Consider the following 25,189-nt stretch of genomic DNA (forward strand, 5'->3'; position numbering starts at 1 on the left):
AAGTATCCTAGACAAATTAAATGAAAAAGGGCGGAGCCACGCCCATTTTGAAATTTTCTTTTATTTTTGTATTTTGTTGCACCACAGCATTACTGGAGTTGAATGTTGACATAATTTACTTATATACTGCAAACTTATTAAATTTTTTGTTAAAATTTGACTTTAAAAAATTTTTTTTTTTTAAAGTGGGCGTGGTCCTTCTCCGATTTTGCTAATTTTTATTAAGCGTACATATAGTAATAGGAGTAACGTTCCTGCCAAATTTCATCATAATATCTTCAACGACTGCCAAACTACAGCTTGCAAAAGTTTTAAATTACCTTCTTTTAAAAGTAGGCGGTGCCACGCCCATTGTACAAAATTTTACTAATTTTCTATTCTGCGTCATAAGTTCAACTCATCTACCAAGTTTCTTCGCTTTATCTGTCTTTTTGTAATTAATTATCGCACTTTTTCGGTTTTTCGAAATTTTCGATATCGAAAAAGTCGGCGTGGTTATAGTCCGATATCGTTCATTTTAAATAGCGATCTGAGATGAGTGCTCAGGAACCTACGTACCAAATTTCATCAAGATACCTCAAAATTTACTCAAGTTATCGTGTTAACGGACGGACGGACGGCCGGACATGGCTCAATCAAATTTTTTTTTCGATCCTGATTATTTAGATATATGGAAGTCTATATCTATCTCGATTCCTTTATATACGTACAACCAACCGTTATCCAATCAAACTTAATATACTCTGTGAGCTCTGCTCAACTGAGTATAATAAATGAATAAATGTAAGGCGCGATAACCTCCGAAGAGATCTAAGACCGAGCTTCTCTTCCAATTTGCGTCGTGCTCCTCTTGATTTTCCCTACAAATTGGCCGTACGGGACCTACATGATTTTATGCCGACTCCGAACGGCATCTGCAAGGCAGATGAGTTTTCACTGAGAGCTTCTCATGGCACAAATACACTCGGAGCGCTTGCCAAACACTGCCGAGGGGCGACCCCGCTTAGAAAAATTTTCTTCTAATTGAAAAACCTTATTTCTAAAATTTTTGATGCTGTTTTGCCCGGGGTTTGAACCCAGAGCATCCGGTGTGGTAGGCGGAACACGCTACCATCACACCACGGTGGCCGCCTAGTATCCCTTAGTGTTGCTATAGTATCCCTTAGTGTTGCTAATATTCGTTATAATATTATATGTGTATGTGTAATGTGAACCCGTTATTGCTGTTTTCTGCTTCAACTGCTTGTAGTGCTGTTGTCTTTGTCCAGTAATTACTACTAGCGGCATAGTGACATATCGAAACTGCTAATAAATATCGTCTGTCCAATGCCAAAGTCACGAATGTGCATATTTTGGGTGTGGAGAAAAACGCGTAAGACATTGTTAAAAATAGAGATTTAATTAATAGAGGTTTAATTTTGTATTTTTAGCCACTATTTGAAGGTATACTTTTGTAAACCACTAAGTAATATTAACTTAAAAATTATTTTAATTTTTTTTTTTTCAAAAACATGCACATTTATTATTTTGGCTTTACAAAATTTGACATATATAATATTTCGTTAAAACAAAAATGGCACATTCGTGACTTTGGCATTGTACAGACGATATATTTATATTATCTCTTTGTCGCTTGAGTGTTGTTGGTGGTTATGATCCGATGTTCCATTGATTATTACATCGAAGAGTTGAAAATTATTTTAACCTCGTGTCATTTCATCCAAAAACAGCGAAACACTTCGGTATTATTAATTCCGTAAGTGCCATTTTAAAGTTTATTCAAAGTCTAAAGGTTGACTATATTAAATTGATCACTATTGATCCGATTCAATTGAGGAGCTTTTCTGCTTGCTTTCGCGGAAATTGAGCTAATCGAGCATTCTTAGAAGGCAAAGAAAACAAGTAAGGACGGAACTGTCTTCGGCACCGCCTTTCATGAATGGGGCTGAACAATAATCTTATCCCGTTCGTAATATCCAAATAATCGGCTGTATAAGATATGAAATATATAGTGAACAGATGTATATACCTAAGCGATTTTTAAGATAAATATGAAATAAAAAATAGGTAGGTACTTTGCGTGAGGAGTAAGTTGATAAAATTTGAAGCTTCTAGCCGTAAAAAAGGGGGAAATAATGACAGTTTATATGGGATATATACTATATATGCCACCGATCTATATGATTCTTTCAGCCAACAAAAAATGCTATATACGTCAGCATTTGGGGAAATTTTAAGCTTCTAGCTTTTAAAATGGGGCAGAAATTACGAAAAGTTTCTTATCTAAACAATCCGTTGGGATATTGTGGTATGTTCCATTTTCTCAGACAACAATATGTGCAATATACGAAAGCATATAGTGAAGTTTGAAGCTTTAATCTGATAAATTGAGGAAGATATGACAAAAATCCTCTTTGCTGAAAAATTGGATGTATGGGGGATATACGCTATAGTGGTCCGATCCGGCCGGTTCCGACAAATGTCTAATCGGACACCTAAATATACTTGCTCACCAATTTTAATAATAGATTTCATAAATTGAGAGACTAGTTTGCATATAAAGAGACCGACGGACATGGCTAAATCCACTCAACTCTTTAACCTGATCCTTTCGTTATACTTATTGGTGGGCCTATCTCTTTTCCTTTAAGCACTTACAATTTGAGATTTCATTTCATGAAAGGTATATAAATTAAGCAAATAAAAAAATATTAATTTTTACACCAAAGTATGGCGAAACGAATTAAAACATTGACTTGTCATTTTCTTTTAAATTATTTTTATTTACACACTCAATTTCATTTGAAGTTTTTCATGTAAGCGCGGAAAAGCGTTTTCACTTGACTCTGTATCTGCATCTGTTTTTTTTTTTTTTATTAGTTTTTATTTATTTATTTGTTTTTTTTTTTAGTTTTTTTTTCTGCTCCGTTTGGGATTTTCATTAGACAATATTTTATTTGATTTGCTTGCAAAATCTACTTCTAACTACAATTTATTATGAAAAGTTTTTTACCACCACAAAATAACCAACAAAACATACCCACGAAATACTTTGTCGAAAAGTTTAATCGTAAACAAGAAAAAAATCTGCAATAACAATAATGACTACAAATTAAATTTGGAACTTTTGGTGTTGGTAAATTTTCGCAATTTATTTGGTAGTTATTCCGTAAATCGAATTTGTTTGGAGACTGAATTTGAAAGCACTTTATATGAATATGTCTGTGACTTTAACGCATAGACTTAATCATTTTGGTGTTGAATTTTATTAGAAAAAGTTATGTTGTTCGCTTATTTTTTTTAAAAAACGTATTAATTTTAGTACGTAATGCTTAAACTTAAGCCTGTTAAGCCACATCTTCCGAATTTCAATGTGGCATTTTCAGTTTATGACAAAATTAATAATTAAAAGGCTGCGCTGGTTATGACTCTTCAGGGCTTGTCCTGGCCAAGTGGTCATCCATATCATTCGCAGTAACTTCTATCGGACGCGGTCGACAGGGTCAACTAAGCATCAAACTAATCAGAACTTAAATTGCAGGGCAGTGGTCTACAGTCCCAGAAGATTTTATGTATTTTGGAATGCTGTTTCATAGAAAAATAAATTCAAAAAATTGCGTCTAATTGTGATCGAGCCTTACCTTTTTGGGGTACGAAATATACATAAAATCATATTTTCAAATTTACTCAAGATACTTACAAAATTTTATGGGAATCGGTCGAGCCATTTCGAAGGAGTTCAACCACAAACACTGTGACACGAGAAGTTTATATATATAAGACATAAATAACAAGTAAGGAAGGCTAAGTTCAGGTGTAGCCGAACATTACATACCCAGCTGAGAGCTTTGGAGAAAAAATAAGGGAAAATCACCATGTAGGAAAATGAACCTACGGTAACCCTGGATTGTGTTTGTATGATATGGGTATCAAATGGAAAGTATTAAAGAGTATTTTAAAAGGGAGTGGGCCACAGTTCTATAGGTGGACGCCATTTCGGGATACCGCCATAAAGGTGGGCCAGTGGTGACTCTAGAATGTGTTTGTACGATATCGGAATCAAATGAAAGGTGTTAAGGAGTATTTTAAAAGGGACTGGGCCTTACTTCTATAGGTGGACGCCTTTTCGAGATATCGCCATAAAGATGGACCCGGGGTGACTCTATAACGTGTTCGTACGATATGGGTATCAAATCAAAGGTATTAATGAGGGTTTTAAAAGGGAGTGGCCCTTAGTTGTATATGTGAAGGCGTTTTCGAGAATCGAAAGAAGATAAGATAAGTACGTGAACTAAGTTTAGTAAATATATATCGCTTTTTATTCAAATTATCGTATTAACAGCCGAGCGGAAGGACAGACGGTCGACTGTGTATAAAAACTGGGCGTGACTTTAACCGATTTCGCCCATTTTCACAGAAAGCAGTTATCGTCATAGAAGCTATTCTGTTACCAAATTTCACAAGGATTGGTAAATTTTTGTTCGACTTATGGCATTAAAAGTATTCTAGACAAATTAAATGGAAAAGAGCAGAGCCACGCCTATTTTGAAATTTTCTTTTATTTTATTCTTTTATTATGTTGACATAATTTATACTGTTAAGATATTAAATTTTTTGTTAAAATTCTTCTTAAAAAAATTTTTTTAAGTGGGCGTGTTCGTCATCCGATTTTACTAATTTTTATTTAGAACACATATATTAATAGGAGTAACGTTCCTGCCAAATTTCATTATGATATTTTCAACGACTGCCAAATTACAGCTTGCAAAACTTTTAAATTACCTTCTTTTAAAAGTGGGCGGTGCCACGCCCATTGTCCAAAATTTTACTAATTTTCTATTCTGCCTCATAAGGTCAACCCACCTACCAAATTTCATTGCTTTTTCCGTCTTTGGTAAAGAATTATCGCACTTTTTCGGTTTTTCGAAATTTTCGATATCGAAAAAGTGGGCGTGGTTCTAGTTCGATTTCGTTCATTTTAAATAGCGATCTGAGATGTGTGCCCAGAAACTTACATACCAAATTTCATTAAGATACCCCAAAATTTACCCAAGTTATCGTGTTTACGGACAGAGGAATGACGGACGGACATGGCTAAATGAATTTCTATAGAAGTCTATATCTATCTCGATTAGTTTATGCCGTTACGGGGTACGGTTATGCGAACAAAATTAATATACGCTGTGAGCTCTGCTCATCTGAGTGTGAAAATAAAAACCGTTAGAAGCAGACTTGGATTGAATTTTCCTTGTCTATTCAATTTATCAGCACTACAAGTAAATACTTAAGTAAATAAAATTTAATAAGAAAACCTAAAAAGTTAAAGCACATAAAATATACCCAAAAGGATTGCAAACTTTACACATTTGCTTCGATATGAATACTTTGCCCAGCCAAGTTCCTTTAAAACAAAGGAAATCTTTCGAGCATTACAAATGTTCATATACTTAATACTTTTGTGACCTTTTCACTTTCTTAGTCGCCCGTTTGTGTGTGCGAAAATTGTTTTTGTTTAAAAAAGATGAATTTCTTAGTTGGGTCACGGAAATAATTTCATGGGCCATTGAAGTTTTATTAGAATGTCATGTTATGGTCATATTGCGCACAAGAGCCCAGTTGGTATGTATGTATGTTTGTACTAACTTACTATGCTAAGAAAAAATCACATAAAATAATTTATAAATAAATAAATAAATTTGCTACCAGAAATATTAAGCATTGTTATTATTAGGCGCAAAACAGATATTTTATTTATATATTTTACATGCACATGCACATTCATTAAAACAAAGACGATTCACTGTCCAACTAGAGAAATATCGATTCCTTATTAGCAGCTTCGCTACGTCACTATGCCACTAAACAGCAGCTTACAGCGAAGAGAATATTTCACACAAATAGCACACATAGCAATACAGAGCGCATATGGCCTTACATAAATTGCAACTATTCGAGACGGCTGTTTGCGTCTAGACCCTGGCAGAAATGGTGAACGAAGCGAACTGAGAGTATAGCTGAAAGCAGCGCAGTTCAAGTGATAACACAGGTTTGTGAAAAAAATTTGTTTGTCAGCTGCATGAAATATTTTTACTGAATTAAATTTTTTAAAGTGTGCTGATTTCAAAAGTGATGGCCTTTTTTTTCTATCACATAAAGATTTTTTGCCAATTCAAACACAAAAAATTGGTTAAAGCACTCCTTTGTTCAAAATTTTCAAACAATATATATTTTTTTTTAGGCAACGAAACATTATTTTGATACATATGCTTATTCATGTCCTTTATGAAACCTCTTCTTCTTTTCCTTGATACTTTGACGAGTCCTTTTCCGATTTCCATCTTCGGTTTCTCACTTAAGCAGCCAACAGTAGTCAGCAAGCATAGTGACATCCCATCGCCCTTGGTACTTTCTCTCGATATCACGGACATCCTGGTGAAATCGCTCCCCCTGCTCTTCACTGCAAGCTCCCAGGTTTTTGAGGAAAAAAGTATATGTGAGTGTGTAAAAAATAGACCTTCAAGCTCATCTTGCAGCCTTGAGCTCCGTATGCTGCTAGCATCCGTTGCACAATGGTTTTATAGTTGGGATCCTTAGTATTTCCCAAAAACTTTCGCACTACGTTCTTGAACGATACCGAAGCTTCTTTTTCCTTCTCATTCATAGTTTCCACAAATAAAGGGTCCGTTAAAAGTTTTCTAATGTATTGAATCCCTTTATGACAACTTAGCAGAAGTAGCAGTCAGTGGTGTGATTTTTCTGCTCACGCCATATCATAGGAATTCCAAATCGAAATGCATTTTTATTTCCCCTAAACCACAAACGAAGATTTCCTCGCATCTTCTACACACCTTATGCGGGGACCATGGTTTATCTTCATCACCAACTTTTAATTTAAAGTAGGCAAAATGAACTTTCCTTACACAATCACTTATATTACCAATGAACATAGATACTGCAATATGCATAAAAACTTCTGTGATATAATAATTTGAATATTTTTTCTGTTTTTAGGAGGTCAAAATCTGTAAGAAAATGTAAAAAAATCCTATGCAGTTTTTTGGTCTCAGACCTGTGTAATCAATTGGTTTGATTTTAAAACGCTGTAAGTGAAGTACGTGAGTAATTTAATTGTGAAGTACTACTACCATAGTAGTGTTGCAAATAAAGATATTTTTAGTAGTGCTGTACACAAAGATACTTAATATTTGTGTTATTTATTCGACAGTCCAACAATTCGAACGTTAACATAAGGTGCTGAATTATTGATTATAATCAATAATTTCCTGAAATTCGCCACAATGTGTATAAATAACCCACACTAGGCAAAACACTTCTTGGTTTCTGCGGGGGCTTAGCTGATTTCCCTAGCACACCAGCGTATGGCTACGTGGCTTAGTTGTACCAATGCTTTTCCGCAACGTAGACGGCAAGGGGAGGTCAATGAAGACTTACTGCCAACCGCGTTATTCCAGGGTGTTATGCGGACTGTGCCTATAATGTGAATAACGACCAAGGTTATGTATATGCGGCTGTATAGACCGCTTTGAGAATTAAAGGCGGCCTTACAAGCTAAGAGTGTTGATGTGCAGCATATTTTTACTTTCACATATTTTTAGTATTAGACCTCAATGCCCTTGCTTTGCAGGGCAGGTGGTGGAACGAGCACCTCAAATTTTACTCAATTTATCGTGTTTACGGACGGAAGGACGGACGGACAGGGCTAAATGAATTTCTTTTTTCGCCCAGATCATTTTTATATATGGAAGTATATATCTATCTCGCTTAGTTTATGCCGTTACGGGGTATCTTTATGCGAAAAAAATTAATATACTCTGTGAGCTCTGCTCAGCTGAGTATAAAAACAGATCTCCCTGAAGAAGGTAAAAACTGCATCGAAACATGTAGGAGGAAAAGTAAAATTACTTTACCTTACATGCTTATTTGATTGGCGCTTAACAGTATAAGCGGTTATGGCCGTAAATACAGAACAGAGCTTTATTTGGGCTGATTACGCGTTAGTTGGCGCAGTTTGCAGGATCCCTTTCCTTGTGGGTTTGGCAAAGAACCTTAAAATTTTTATCATTTGGCATGCACTCGCCCGACCATATTTTGCAAAGCCCATATTTTGCAAGATATGTGTTCGCGTCCGTTGTATCAGCCTTACGACTCTCTGCGCCAGCATTGAGTGAATCCAATTAGTTGTCAAAGTAAGTAAGTAAGTGTTTAGAATAATTTAATATAAATAAACTGAAATATTTGAATAAAGAGACATTTAGAATTCGCTCACTGATGTCAAAACTCATTTACCTGCATTTAATCTTTTATATGGCGATCCTGCCTATGATTCTACTGGCTGAATTTTCAGCCTAATTTCATAGCTGGCAAGGATTTTACTGGCTGATTACAACCTAAGCCTTGTAAAAGAAGCAAATGATGTTTTCGATGAATTAAATTTGGAGAACTCAAAAATGACGCCATTTAGCAAATTTTATGATAATTTACGGGCTTTATAATCGAAATGATGCAGGAGCAGTGGATATGACCAGTAAAAATGTTGATATTACCTTGGAAGGAACAAAAGAACCACATTCGGAATAAGAGAGGCAGCATAATAAGTATAAATATAATAAATATAATTACCCTAATTTTGAAATAGTTTTAACATTTTAGACATAATTTCTAAGCAGGAAAAATGTTCGGGCAACCTAACGGCTGCCTATTGACAAGCAAAAATTCAAATTTCGGCTGTAAAAACCTTTTTTTTTTTGCTAAATTTTGAGATATGTTCCAAGGAGAGAACATACAAAGTCAAAGCCAATTTGATCAAATTTTTGAAAGATTAGTTAAACTAAATCTGAAGTTCCAAGAAGGTGAAAACAAAATACTAAACTGAAATACTCAAAGCCAATACTAAGCCAATAACAATCGAGGAATACAGACAGAGAAATAAGATTCAAAAAATTGAGGAACCTAAAGTTCATAAACCGATAAAATTTAAAAGAAAAAGAGGAGGAAAGCAATTTGCCATTCGAAAAACAATAGCCAAGATTTATGAAAAAATTAATTAAAGCACAAATCAGGCAGAAAAAATTAAACTAAAACTAGAAATCAAGGAATTAAGGAGAAATAATTATCAAAATAAAAACCAAACCCAGCAACGTAAACATTAGGGTGTTGAAAAAAAAATAAAATAAAATACAATTTTGTAAAACTATTGATTTTAAAATTATGGAAAGATCAAGAAAAATTAAAAGTTATGTAAAAGGCCCACTTGAGGACCTTAAAAATGAAATTAAAATTGTAGATGAGGAAAAAACTCTAGTATGGTTGAAAAAATGGTGGAAACTTATTGATATGCCTCTGAGCATGTTTGAGGGGTAGCTTTGTTTGCGTAAATATGTGTACCCTATAATCATTCTCGAAGCGCTTACATTTCTGGAGATCAATATGGGTCCGAAATATGTGACAAATATCAGCCTCAAAAACACTACCACCTAAGCAGCTTCGGAATCGAAACTCAGAAATTTGTCCATGACAATTCATTCTAAATAAATAATTAATTTAACTAATACTTATTTCATATCTATCTTGTCCTCATGGGAGTTTTATAACAACAATTTTCTCCCCTATATTTTCCGATTCGGATGTGTCAAAAATTCTTCCTAAATGCCCTGAAGTAGTGCCAATAAGGCTCATATATGATATCGGCAGGGGGCCTGTATAAGACTTATGTTAGAGACAAAATATGAGCGTGCTAAAAATCATATAGCAATCGCTTCTGGTTCCTAAATGAGTACATAACGAGGTGAAAACGATCCAAAGTTTTGACTCCTTTCAGACTAATTGTTGACCCCGAGTATTTGCTGGGTTGTTTGTTTAAAATAAAAACAAAATTTTTTTTAATTTCAAATGACGTATAAATTTAATTGCTGAATTCTAATTCCAAGCAGCCTCGATTCAAATGATTTTTAAATACCCAAAAAAGATAGAAAAAAGGAACATTCCGGGTATTTTCCTGGTATTTACCCATAAAAATAGTAAATGCCCGGTACAATCCCAACTCTAAGCATTTCTTATTTTTGTATAAAACTTTTTACTTATTTGTGGAAATTTTTTTTAATTTTTTCAATGAAAAATGCTTGATTGAATATTTCTCGTAATATTTACATGGACGAGTTAGCTCAGTGAACAAGACTCTAAAGTTGCGGATCTCGACTAGAAATCCACGGCCGTGGCAATTACATATACATACATTTAAATTTTTAACATTTTTTTTTACAATTTAATCAATTTTCAAGAAAATTATTCCTATAGCCAAGGAAAAAATTTCTTTTCTAGATTAAGGAAAGCGTTTCTATAGCGCAAAATCAATCCCATTTTTTCTTAGTTTTCAATTTTTCAATTTTTCTTTCGCTTTCTTGTCCTTATAGTGTAGCTATATTGGTGGAATGTATGGAATATTGCTTTCTCTCAGCTAACAAATATTCATTGCAATGTAATACGTGCAAAAAATATTACAATTGCTTGCACGTTTTCTTTTTTCATTTTGCTTTGCAGTAAACATCAATCGATGTGCAACTTTAATCGCAGTAATCCTTCGACCGTCTAAGTACCATTTCCTTTGGTGCGTGCTACACTCAAGTAATCCATCGGGAGATGGCTTTAGCACTAGGCTCTGCGCCGCTTGAGATCACGTTGCCATTATTTCAGAGTCATACGGCATTCGATGAGCTGGGCGCCCACATACGTGTCTGCCAGTTTATTTCCGTCTTTGCTAACTGCATTTGTGTGTTGGCACATACATGAGTGCATGGGTATACATTAGGACGGGTCGATTTAAAAATCGCTCATTGCTCTCTGAAAATCGTATTCTAGGGATCAAAATAACAAACTTTGCCGAAGGAACCATACCTCTAAAGCGAATTCTGATGCCCCCCACCCCTTTGGGTCGAACTTTTGGGTAGGGGCAATTTCAATTCTACTTGCTGTGTCTTGTGGTGGCTTAAAAAAACAACACAAACAATTTTACGATCTGCAATTGTGTCACAGTGATACCTTCATTTTTTAAAACGGTTGAATAAAAAGCCCACACAACTATGTTTACGACATGCAAATGCATCACAGTGATGCCTTGGTTTTAAAAGGGGGTTGTAAAAACGCTAATTTCTAATAATTTTTTTAAATTTCTTTTCTATTACTAAGTTAAATTAATTTTTTCATTTACATATGTTCTGACTAAATAAATTTCTAAAGAGAAAAATAAACTCCAAAAAGAAAAAACATAGGCACTTCAAAGTGGGATTTTTCAAAATTTGCCCCTAAGACCCAAAGGGGGGGGGGGGGGGGGGGGGGGGGGACATCAGAATTCGTTTTAGAGGTATGGTTCCTTCGGCAAAGTTTCTTATTTTGATCCCTAGAATATGATTTTCACAGAGCAATGCGCGTTTTTTTTGTTTCCCCACAAATCGACCCGGCCTAGTATACATATATGTATATGTGTTTGTATTTTTTGTAAATTCATTTAAATGCTATTTCTTGCCAAAGCACTAATTCACTGAGCTTTTATTTTTATACTCAGTTGAGCAGAGCTCACAGAGTATATTAAGTTTGATTGGATAACGGTAGGTTGTACATATATAAAGGAATCGAGATAGATATAGACTTCCATATATCAAAATAATCAGGATCGAAAAAAAATTTGATTGAGCCATGTCCGTCCGTCCGTCCGTCCGTCCGTCCGTCCGTCCGTCCGTCCGTCCGTTAACACGATAACTTGAGTAAATTTTGAGGTATCTTGATGAAATTTGGTATGTAGGTTCCTGAGCACTCATCTCAGATCGCTATTTAAAATGAACGATATCGGACTATAACCACGCCCACTTTTTCGATATCGAAAATTTCGAAAAACCGAAAAAGTGCGATAATTCATTACAAAAGACCGATAAAGCGACGAAACTTGGTAGATGAGTTGAACTTATGACGCAAAATAGAAAATTAGTAAAATTTTGGACAATGGGCGTGGCACCGCCCACTTTTAAAAGAAGGTAATTTAAAACTTTTGCAAGCTGTAATTTGGCAGTCGTTGAAGATATCATGATGAAATTTGGCAGGAACGTTACTCTTATTACTATATGTACGCTTAATAAAAATTAGCAAAATCGGAGAAGGACCACGCCCACTTTAAAAAAAAAAATTTTTTTAAAGTAAAATTTTAACAAAAAATGTAATATCTTTACAGTATATAAGTAAATTATGTCAAGATTCAACTCCAGTAATGATATGGTGCAACAAAATACAAAAATAAAAGAAAATTTAAAAATGGGCGTGGCTCCGCCCTTTTTCATTTAATTTGTCTAGGATACTTTTAACGCCGTAAGTCGAAAAAAAATTAACCAATCCTTTTGAAATTTGATAGGGGCATAGATTTTATGGCGTTAACTGTTTTCTGTGAAAATGGGCGAAATCGGTTGATGTCACGCCCAGTTTTTATACACAGTCGTCCGTCTGTCCTTCCGCATGGCCGTTAACACGATAACTTCAGCAAAAATCGATATATCTTTACTAAACTCAGTTCACGTACTTATCTGAACTCACTTTATCTTGGTATGAAAAATGAACGAAATCCGACTATGACCACGCCCACTTTTTCGATATCGAAAATTACGAAAAATGAAAAAAATGCCATAATTCTATACCAAATACGAAAAAAGGGATGAAATATGGTAAGGTAATTGGATTGTTTTATTGACGCGAAATATAACTTTAGAAAAAACTTTATAAAATGGTTGTGACACCTACCATATTAAGTAGAAGAAAATGAAAAAGTTCTGCAGGGCGAAATAAAAAACCCTTAAAATCTTGGCAGGTATTACATATATAAATAAATTAGCTGTATCCAACAGATGATGTTCTGGGTCACCCTGGTCCACATTTTGGTCGATATCTGGAAAACGCCTTCACATATACAACTACCACCACTCCCTTTTAAAACTCTCATTAATACCTTTAATTTGATACCCATATCGTACAAACTCATTCTAGAGTCACCCCTGGTCCACCTTTATGGCGATATTTCGAAAAGGCTCACCCCTGGTCCATCTTTACGGCGATATCTCGAAAAGGCATCCATCTATAGAACTTAGGTCCACGCCCTTTTAAAATACTCATTAATACCTTTCATTTGATACCCATATTGTACAAACGCATTCTAGAGTCAACCCTGATCCACCTTTATGGCTATATCCCTAAATGGCGTCCACCTATAGAACTATGGCCCACTCCCTCATAAAATACTCTTTAATGCCTTTCATTTGATACACATGTTATACAAACACATTCCAGGGTTTCCCTCGGTTCATTTTCCTATATGGTTATTTTCCCTTATGTTGTCACCATAGCTCTCAACTGAGTATGTAATGTTCGGTTACACCCGAACTTAACCTTCCTTACTTGTTTGATAGTAAGTTTTCTTTTAATAGTCATATTAATTATGTAACTTCTAAATCTTACTCCTTGCTTGGTTTTTTTAGGCGTAATACCTCCAAATTTTCTGATCCTTATACAATCAAACTTTTATATACCTCGTTTATAAGGTCGCACATTGAATATGCTGTATTTATTTGGAAGCTTTGTACTCAGTTAGCCATAAATAGAATCGAGAGGATACAGAAAATGTTTCTTAAGTATGCCTTTGTCCATTAAACTTCTCAGAACCCATTCCATCCTATTCTTCTCGGCTTATGCTCTTAGGACTCAAGTCTCCTGAGAGTCGGCGATCTATACTCTGTTTAACTTTTGTATACAATGTGATTAAGGGGGTTATTGACTGTAGTGATCTGTTGGAAAGGATTCGCTTTAATGTTCCTCAACGACTTTTTCGGAATTTCTTTCCTTTCTATGGAGATAACTTCAGAACAAATTACGCTAGTTATGCTCCTGTTAATTGCGCTACTTGTGAGTTCAATGTACTGAGTAAAAAAGTCTCTCATGATTTTTCGCTTCCAATAGCCGATTTTTTGATAATTTTGAATTCCGCTTTTAAGTTGTATATTTTAATTTAAACTTCAAAAAAAAAATAATGTTGTAAATTTTTCCTGAAGCAACTGCGTTTTTTATTTTATATTTTTTTCATTTTATTTCCTCTATTGCCACGAAATCTATAAAAAAATTTTAACACATTTAAACATTTTTATTTTGAGTCAACTTTCACAAACATATGGCCATTTGATATCATATCAAATAGATTTGCTTTGTGTTTTTTTTCTTCTTTTTTTATATTCGCACTTTCGCATCAAGTAAACATCACTAAAAATGCAGAGACGAAACGTATTTTTTTGCATAACTTCTTGTATTTTTAGTTCTTGTAAAATGAATTTAAAAACTCCGTTTTGGTTATTTACATTTAAGATCCTTTATTGATATTGATGTCATGACGAACACTCAAAGAAATGGTGCTACTAAAATCAATCGGTTCTGTTGTTCTTGACTTAACGGAGATTCGGTGAAATTGGTCGAATTATTGTTAATTCGACCGAGCTCTTTGTCAAGCGAACAAATTAGTTTAGTCATTTCATCAGAAGAGAAGTTGTCGCTCTTAAGTTAACAAAATTGACAGATTCCTAATCAAACTGATTTTTTTGTTAACACAACTGAAAGTGGTCAACAGTCAATACATGAGCAAATTTCAAAGAGAATTTTACGCTCACTGCGCTCTCTACTGTGTACTTATGTATGCTGTGTACTATATGTATGCACATATTTACGTATGTATATGGCGGCCGCCGTGGTGTGATGGTAGCGAGCTCCGCCTACCACACCGAAGACCCTGGGTTCACACCCCGTGCAAAGCAACATAAAAATTTTAGAAATAAGGTTTTTCAATTAGAAGAAAATTTTCCTAAGCAGGGTCGCCCCTCGGCACTGTTTGGCATGCACTTCGTGTGTATTTTTGCCATGAAAAGATCTCAGTGAAAACTCATCTGCCTTGCAAATGCCGCAACATAGGTACCTTCGTACAAAGCTGTCGCAACAACTTTTTTTTTCATTTAACTACTAAAACGGTCAATTACGAATCAACGATTTGTGCGCAGTTGGTTCAACATCTTATTGCGATGGATAAAAATTGACAGAAATTTCGGTTGATTTTACCAGTCTTTTTCTTTCAGTGAATGCATTCTGCTGCCGCGCATGTGGTAATCGAGTCAAAGTGTAAAGGGAAGTATCCTCGTTTACCATATATAGATACCCCTTGAAACCCACGTGCGTACTTCATATCCCCGGGAGTGGGTAGTTTAGTTCGTCGTACTTTGGCTCATAGCATTTCACTATATTCCAAATTAACGTGTAACTGCCATGTTGTTGTTGTTGTTGTAGCGATAAAGACGCCCCCAGAAGGTTTTGCGGTGTATTATCGTTGTTGATCTTTGCGGGATATAGATCCGGTACATTCCGGTAACAAGCACCATTAAGGTACATGCCCGAACATCTCGGAACGATTTGGTATGACCACATGAAACTTTCTAGGCCATACCGCCCTCCAACCCCCTAGGTCCATGGAACTTTGGGTCGCCAGAGCCTTGGCTTCCAAAGAAATAGGATTCCTCATGCGTAGGTGTGGTTGAGAATTGCGTTGGATAAGCTATAAATTGCGCTGGCAACTCTTTGAAAGGATTGCGCTACACAACCCCTTTAATCATTTCGGTATTTTAGTCGACTGTTACGACATGCATACCTTCCGCGGGTATATTCTAAGCTCCTCTTACCCGCATTTCACTATATTCCAAACTAACATGATGTTTTAACGCTACTTCCATCGTTCTTACCACTTAACTATTGTGCATAACCTTGGGCTTCTCTTGGCGCTTGACGAGTAGCTTCGCTTGGGCTACCAATTTCGGGACTTATACGCATAAGTACTTCACTAGTTAACAGAGAAAGGCGGTCTGAAACACAGCCACACCTCGGCAACAGCTGCAAAACCGTTATGAAAATGCTTCCGGCAAGAATGGCAGACTACAACTTTGACAACCTTTTCAAACCATGCTATTATTCCTTTACAGCACCAGGTGCCAACACTAAGTGATAGAATGAGACTACCTGACTGTTTCCTAAAAAAAAAGATGCGTGAAGTTCGATGTGTAAACACTTATAGAAAATTAAGGTTGTTATGTTAAATAGAGCTCGCACAGGGATTGAAGTTAAAGCACAACAAATGCATCTTTATCCGAAACAAATAATCTTAAACTATTTGAGAGGAGTTTTGTTTGTTTTTTTATCGATGACAATCGATACCGACGTTTTATTATTTTATTAGCCGCTTTTATCGATATCGAATTATCATCGGCGAGTTATCGGTTTGTTGTTGGCTTTTTATCGACGTGTCATATGCTTCTACATATTTGGTTTCTTATCTGCCTGTTTTCAACGGGGACTAAGATGTGTCATTGAATTCATATTTAAGTTTTATCAGTATTTATTTTATAAGAAACCAATGAGCCATCGGTAAAAAATTGATAACTTTTCGATATCAAACCGATAATATGTTGATAACAAATCTAGAGAATTTGTATAACTTTGTGACACAATATCAATAATTTTTCGGTAAAAAGTTGATAACTTTTCGAATATAAATCGATGACTTTTAGATAACATATTGATAATTTTACGTTAAACACCGATAACCTTTTGATAACCTTTCATTAAAAAATTGATAACTTTTCGCTTACCAGTCAATAAAGCGCAGGAAATATATCGACAACTTTCTAATAACAAATCGATATCTCTTTAAAAATAAATCGATAACTTTTGTATAAATTCGCTTTTTGTTAGCTTTTCGATAGTAAATCGATAATATTTCGATACAGTTTCCATAAAAAAACCATAGCTCTTCGATAACAAATCGATAGTTTTTTTGGTACAACTTTTTGTTAAATTTCCGAAAGATAATATATAACTTAAACCTGCTTTTATTAGCATCCCAATCCTCTTCGAGTCGGCTCTGCGCATGTTTGTGGAAGTGTTTCCTTGGCTTTGACCTAACTTGCCCCACCTATGCGTTCCACCAGACTATCGCAGTTTCGATAAGTGGCTTAATTTTGGAGGCAGCATACTTAAAGTTCGCTTCTCCTACTTTTGTGAATTTAAATTTTCGGATTTACATAAGCACATTTTGCTCTGTTTATATTTTTTGGATTTCTAAACCGACGAGATAATTCAGCTCAGCATCAATGCTGAAGAGTAACCTACTATGCATTTAATTCTCTACTGTCCCACACTTCGGTGTGTTCATAGGTTAAATTACCAAATCCATTTAGTGAAACTCCGCAAGTGCGATAAATAGACTTAAATTTCACATCGAAATTTAAAAAAAAGTTTCAGTTTAAATGCGATAAAGTAACGCAAAATGATAGTTCCGCCCTACCGGTCTTAAGACTTCCCCGAACTGATACCAATCGAATGCGCAGCGAGGTAGTGCAGCCCTTATCGCTACAACAACAACAACAACACCATCACCAGTGATATTATGGCTTTTTGGCTCCTCACACGTATCAAAGAAGCGTACTCCACTTCTAAAATGGCTACCATTTATTCTGTGCAGATAAGCAGGTGTGGCCAAATTTACTTGGACTTTCGGTTATGGCTTCACGAGATATATTGTAAACTGTTTATATTGCATCCATCGTGGAGCTTAATTTTTGAAATTTTGAAACTGATTGTTTGGCAAACCATCTGGGCTTTGCGAAATCTGCTGTAAGCGCCCACAAATAGTACGTTCCAGAAATGGAGGAATACGCGTTCTTGAATACAGGGGTTAGGGCTATATTTGGCACTTCATAGGAACCTGCATCTTTTAGCGTTGCATGCATTTCCCTACGCTCTGTAATTCCTAGCATTTACATGCCTTTGAGTTCCTCTTCTTGAGATGCTCAGTAATCTTTTTTCGGAAAAACAGTTTCCACGACTTTTCTAATTATTATCGGGGTTGTAGGTTGCTCTAATTTCTGGCCTTTAATGTTAGCTATAACGTTTCTGGTAAGCCAATCCCGAGGGACCTATATCAGCACACCCAATATTTTCTTGAAACACGCTCTCCTGCTCTTTTTTATAGCATTTTTAAGCGCTGTTCATTGGGCTACATAGGTTCTGTGTAATTTATCATATCATGGCCTCCTTGCAATTCGGCATTTTCGGCTCCCTTCCACTATCTTTTTTTTCGTCCTACTAATATACAGGAGTCCGATGAACTTTCGCGTGACTTCTGGGCATGGAATCATCACACGCCATACGTAATGACTTTGTTATTTGTACGGACAGGTCTTCCGCACATGTTAATTCGTATTCTGACATCATTCCATACAATTAGAAATGTTTGTGGTGTAAAAGAGTTGTATTTCCATCGGCCAAGCTCTAGGCGACTACATAGCTTTGTGGCGCTGTGTATGTTGACGTTACTGGAGGAGCACATTTTTGGTCTAGGATCCCCAGACCATAGCCACCCTTAAACTTCTCAAATGTATCCGAAACCAAAAGTTAAACCTCTACTAATACAACGGTGAAAGTAATATTCCATGCCTTGCAGTGATTTTTGTGTGATACACGTACAGACATAAAGCCATGCAGATATTTTCAATCCATATTAAGCTGATTTCTCTTGCCGCGCATGAGTGGCTATTTCAATACATGAAATATTGCTAAAGATATGCAAACAAACTCAAAACTGCGCATAAAGAGAATTGAAACAATTACATCCATAGCAGAAGCTAACTTAAAGAATTTTATAAAATTTCCATTTCATAAATCTCAATGCCTACGGCTACAAATCTTGTGAATCTGTTTACATACAAATGCACATAATTGAAATGCAGCGGAGCTTTAGCCAATGCCAATATGAAAAAAAAAAATTGGTACAAAAATTAAATTTCATCTTTTCTTCTCTCGGCACTATCCATGAATCTGAACTCTGTGCTTCGGCTAGCAAGTCGCCAAAATCATTCCTGCAATAATATGTCCCAGTCGCAGTCGAATTGTTTTATAGGATTTGTAGTCATTATTTCTATCAGCCAGCAGCCCTTTGCATCCTTTTCATTCGCCTCGCATTAGAGCTGCATTACGACGCACGTTATTTCCACCCCCCCCCCCCCCCCCCCCTCTAATCATATGGATCCTGTTGGGAGCGTTCTTCGTGTTGGCGCAACTTTATTTAAACTTTCATTAATAGTTGTTTTTGTAAACGCTGAATAAACTTTCTTATTTATCTGCTGCATATTTATAGCTGCAGTTAATTTTATGCGGCTTGCAAGCTCAAGTCCATAATGATAAGAATGGCATTTTTTGGCATCCAGCTTCCACATCAGTGTTAGTATAAGAGCTAGTAGCATAGTCGGGCATAATGCACACAATTGAGGGGTGACACAAAGTCAACGGTTATAGCGTCAATTAACGTGACGAGCATTTCAAAAGTGCACAAGCACAATTGAAGTTATGACAATAGGAAATGGTCACAACTTCAAATTCCAAATGACTGCAATTTCAGCGACATTGACATTATTACCATTCAGCTTGCCGAAACGACCATGAAGTCAACTTATATGCAACTGCTGAGTTTAAAACTACATTTTATTATTTATGCAAAGTTCTTTTCAGTCGAATGATGAAGAAAGGAGGGGTGACATAAGATCAACGGTCATAAGGTCAATTGACCTTATTACCACTTCAAAATAGCCAAAAAGTCAATTAAAGTTATAACCATTTTAAATGCTTACAGTGTCAACGATATGTACATTATGACCATCCTGCATGTCCGAAATGGCACAACAAATGCACTATTTTTTCTCAAGAGGTCATAAAGTCAACAACTATTGAATCACAGTTACGTTTTATTGTTTTTAGATGCTTTGATCTTATTGCTATATTTTGGTCGTATTCTAATTAAGAATCGGTAAAAAAAATGGCCCATATAATGACCCATAGTTTTGAAAGAATGTGGAATAACACATCACCTGGTTTTTGGAGTGGACATATTGACCTTATTGTTATTTAAAATGATCATAACGTCAATTGAACTTCTGGCCGTTGACCTTCTGTCATCCAACCGTGAAGAGAAATTCGTGCATGCCGATTAACGCTGTGCGAAACATTTGAGTGTAAAGTTTTAAGCTTACATAAATGATTTCCTAAAAAAGGGAACGCGGAACGCCTTTTTCTTTATTTTAGTTTAACTTCAGCGAAAAATCAGATTGAGAACAGCGCCGCTGAAAATAGGAAACAGGATAAAAAACTATCTTAGCTTAAGGGTATGAAGATTCCTTTTCAAGTTGTCATGTTGCCAATTGACCTTATGACCATTTAAAATGGTCTTGAATTCAATTGACCTTATGGCCGTTGACCCTGTGTCACCCCACCCTTTTTGGTTCACTAAAAATTTGACAAGCTTTGTTGTAATACAAATAGTAGCACACTGTGCCCAACTATGGTCGGTATGGCATGCTTATCAACAAAATTCAGGCCACAATCCAATTGCATTTGCATAAAAGGCAACTGTGTTTCGTTTTTTTTTACTGTCTGCCGGACTTTTGGAAAAGGAAAGCGCTGGCAAATACAAATTAAAATTTTAATTTTTGTTTGTTTAACTCAATTATATTTCCTTGCTTAAAAATAGTAAAACAAATTTACAAAGTTATAATCAAACGCATATTTGGATAAGTTTTGAATGCAAATCACATGAAGTTTTTGAAAATGTGCATTTCATTTTGTAAATGAGGCAGATTAATGATTTTTTGAGGCAAAGATATTTAGTTAAAAGTATTTCAGTGGACACCACGGTTTGGAAGCTGATGAAGGGCGAGACCTCTATTGAGTTGGGAGAGACAGGTGGAGAAAGACTTTGATCTTCTTTAGTGCTATCAAATGACAGCCATGTCAGGGAAAATAGGGAGTGGATTTGGGTCGTAATGCTTTGAAGCACATAGCATTGAAGACAAGATTACCATTTGAGCGATAATTAGAAAAGGCGAAGCAGCGAAAGATGAACTTTAGTTCAACGACAGATGTGGCGCATGGTACATGGTGACAATGACAACGGACGGGTCTATTGCAACAACGGTTGCTGACGGTTCACGGACAATTAAAATTTGGCGTAAGGTTAGTTATGTTTGAACTGGCCGGTTAATAAAGACTTCACATAGACTGAATATAACCATAGTGTTAGAAGAATTAGTTTGACGAACAAACACTAAAAAACCCAACTAGATACCAGCACTTATGTTATAAAGTAACTCCGGCCACTTGGCGAATACTTAAAATTTTCTGAGACCAGCTAATTAACTGACTCGAGATATGGCAGTTCTGCCGCTCCTAGCAGCTGCCGCCTTGACCTTGCAAGCGCAGGACATGAACACAACTGTTTCTTCCTGCAACTCGCACTTCCTGCATCTGCTGCTACTTACGAGGCCTAATTTATTAGCATTTGACGCCAGAAGACAGTGTCTATTTAATATGCCCACTGTGAGCATTAAAATATCTCTCTTTAGAGATATAAGCAACTTTATCAGTCTTACTTCGTAGGATTCGCACATGATCTTAGAAAATTTGCAGCAACGCGCTCTGTCCACGCCTTTCTCGAATGATGGATCATATGCAACTCCTGTCTCCTTTAGACTTCTTCCAAATGGAAAGAAAGAGAAAGAGACGTTATTGAAGGCCAACCAAATGTTACTTGCATCAACACGCCAACGTAAACACCTGGTGTCCAGATCCGACAATTAAACTTACCTCATTCTGCATGTCTGCCTATCATTATTCTTATAGAATATTTTTAGGGAAGTGTTATCGGTACTGAAGTGTCGGCATCTGCTTGATTACACATCGATGATCTGTTCATAATTTTAATATCGATTATAACACTTCGATTTAAAAAAAAACTTTTCCCTAATAAGTTTATAACACGCCAATTACAAGCCGATAACTCTTCGATGGCAAATCTCTAACACTCCGATAACAAATCGGTATTTTGTCGATAACTCATTTATAGAATTTGTTATCGATAGCATATATAACTCTTTAGTAAAATTTCCTTATCAAATTGGTATCTAACCTATAGCTAGCCCATAGCACGCCGATAACAAATGATTATCGGTGTGCTATGATAACTTGCCGTAAATAAATTGATAACACGTGCATTACTCGTCGATCACAATCCTATCAAACGTCAATAAGGCTTGTTATCGATAACAAACCGATTTCCCCATATCATGAGCAAAGATGTTTTCACATCAAAAGCCCGTTATGTCTACGCTAATCCGAAACTGACAGTTGTTGCAATGGCTACGTATGCGTCTAAGCTGAAAGTAACTTCCAAAATATGCAAGGCCGCCAATAAATGCTCTTGCTTGGAAGCTGAATTGCCAGAAATCAGGAACGGAGGAATCGTCGAAATTGTTTTTATTAAGAATAACCTTCTAATTTTTTACCCAAAAGTGTAAAGCCTCTTTTTTTTACTTATTTTAACCTAATCTAAATTTTTCAAAGGAAAAGTTGAAAACATGCCTAACTTGTTTGGTGTATCATGAATGTAAATGGCGTTAGCAGATGCTTATCGCTAGTGGATAACAGTTGATAGTCGTAAGAGTGGGTTTGTGCTCACTATTCCTTTTGAGATGTTTTGAAACTGCGTTAGGCTATGCTGAATGGTTGGCAATCGGATTTAGTGTAAATGTGATTAGTAGCTGGGCTGAATGAAGATGTATCTTGCATCTTATCGCTTTGAGATATTTATTCTATATCGAACGAACATTTCAATACGATGCGATGGAAAGATTGTAATTACATCCCTTAATTGTGATGCAGGATATTGTGGTGGTCAGAAAAGGTTGTGCACATCCCCTTATACTTGTGGATTTGTTTCATGTATCTGGCGGTTTCCCAAGCATCAGAATTGATGCAACGAATTATTTATACGTAGAATAGAATTGTAATGGAACTCAAGGTGGATTTGCCTTGCAACCGGATGCCATTATTCCTAAAATCGTAAGAGGCTTTGATAGACACTGTATCTTACCAAAGTAAGATCTTGTGATTGTACACCCGATTACAAACTAATTTGGTAGTACCGATGATTCGGCTACGAAATGTTTAGGTTGAGAACATTGAGCCGATAGTTGATCATGCAATTACAACTGTTGTGTTTTGACGCCATAACGTTGAGCCTTAAGGCAGGTACAGGCGATTCAAATCTATCACAATGTTGCTAATTGTTGATAAACTGGCAGGCGCTACTAAGGTTGGTCAATAGATATAGCAGTCTTCACAGAACTAGGCATACACGGGTTCTTAAGAAAAACTATTATATTAAGTAAAATAAAAATGTTAATTAATACTTTATTGTTATATTTAATGGCCGCGGTGGTGTGGTGGTAGCGTGCTTCGCATACCACGCCAAAGATCGCGGGTTCAAATGCCGCAACAAAGCAACATCAAAAATTTGGAAGAAAGTTTTTCTAAGCGCAGCCGCCTCTAGGCAGTGATTTGGCAAATACTCCGTGTATATTTCTGCCATGTAAAGCTTCTCAGTGAAAATTCAGAGTTCGGAGTCGGCATAAAACATGTAGGTTCCGTCCTGCCAATTTGTAGGAAAAAATAAAAAGGAGCACGACGCAAATTTGAAAAAAGCTCGGCTTTAAATTGCTTCGGAGGTTATCGCGTCTTACATTTATTTATTTATTTAAAGTTTATTGATCATAATATTAATTATTTTTTTTCATTTTCAACTTGAAACTTGTATATTAGTACGTTTTTGTAAAATTAATTTAACACAATTTAAAATTTTTTATTTTAAAGATTTATTTTTAATTTGAACAATTACCTTATAAGTCGCCGGCACCAATTACGAAATTTAGTAAATCAGTTCAGGTAGTTTCATTTTTAAATATTCCTTTATTTAGTTTAGTAATACTTATACTTGTTGTAAGAATGTAAATTAGTTTTAAGACTTTATTTTCAACTTTCTTAAGTTTTTAACCTTTTTTGAAATGACATATATGTGACTTTTACAAACATTTTAAATAGTTTTTCAACTTTTTATTTGCCACACCACTTAAATTTCGTCTTAATTTTTTTATTTATATTTTTTTTTTTTTTTTTTTTGTAGAAAATCACGTTGCTTTAAATTTTGACTCTTAACTTCAACTCACATCATATTCCTATTTCCGGTTTGAGTCAATGTAACACAACAAAACGAATCAATGTAACTTAGCGTCAATACAGTTATAAACACGTCCGAATGCCACGAATCAGTGCGAAGGACTAAACTTAAGACGGTGCAAAGTTCACAGCAAAGCAGCTGCAAACGCACTATGACGCTGTTTTACAAACAACAGCATTAGCACATACATAAAATAGTCAGCTGTGAAAACACAGCTCTAACACTAACAACAACTGCAACAATTTCACATATAAACAAACAATAAAGGTAAAGTAAACAAAAATGTTTCTTCCGAATGAATTGTGGAATGACACGGCGTATGTGGAACATAAAAATACTCGTGCAATGCACGTGGTGGATTTTAATTTTTGTCTACGTTACGTACATAAATACATACATACATATATCTTATATTTGTCTATGTGTTTACATTTGTTTCTTTGCAGACTTTTTTGCATTTTTTTTTTTTTTGTTTTTTTTTTGTGTTTGCGCGCACTTGGTTTCATTCATGAGTTTGTTTATCAACAAAAAAAATTAAAGCGAAAACAAGTAAAAAAACGTCTAATTAAAAGGCTTTCACACATACATACTCAGCGCTAATTTAATGGGAAATTTAACGAATAACAGGAAATTTGAAGGTTTTAGCTTAAACTAGTCCCACTGAAATTTATTCATGCAACCGACAGTGCTCTTCTGGCACATTACTTTGTTTTAGGTTAGGTTAGATTGAATTGGCCGGTCCATGAGGACCTCACATAGACTGAATAAGTCCGTAGTGTTACCAGAAGTTTGTTTTAACGACCAAACTGAAAAACTCTATCAAAAACCAGGACCTATGTTATAAAATAACTCTGTCCTCTTGGCAAATACTAGAAGTTTCCTAGTACTTAAGCCACTTGCTGCTTCTAGATCTGACAGCTGTATCACTCCTAATAGCTGGAGTCTTAGCCTGGTAAGTGCAGGGCAAGATCACAGAACGTGCTCGACCGTTTC

At 35.6% G+C, this 25,189-nt stretch overlaps 1 protein-coding gene across 1 annotated transcript in view; it reads right to left on the minus strand.

Annotated features, from left to right (window-relative positions):
- Positions 1–24,274, minus strand: part of CCHa2-R (CCHamide-2 receptor) — a 113,549-nt gene extending 89,275 nt beyond the window's left edge. Inside the window, exon 1 of the mRNA XM_067777346.1 lies at positions 23,858–24,274. The gene's annotated coding sequence lies outside the window, so the exon portion shown is untranslated. The remainder of the gene's footprint in view (positions 1–23,857) is intronic.
- Positions 24,275–25,189: the final 915 nt, after the last annotated feature.

Source organism: Eurosta solidaginis, chromosome 3 (genome assembly GCF_040869045.1).
Source record: "Eurosta solidaginis isolate ZX-2024a chromosome 3, ASM4086904v1, whole genome shotgun sequence".
In the NCBI taxonomy this organism is placed as follows: domain Eukaryota; kingdom Metazoa; phylum Arthropoda; class Insecta; order Diptera; family Tephritidae; genus Eurosta; species Eurosta solidaginis.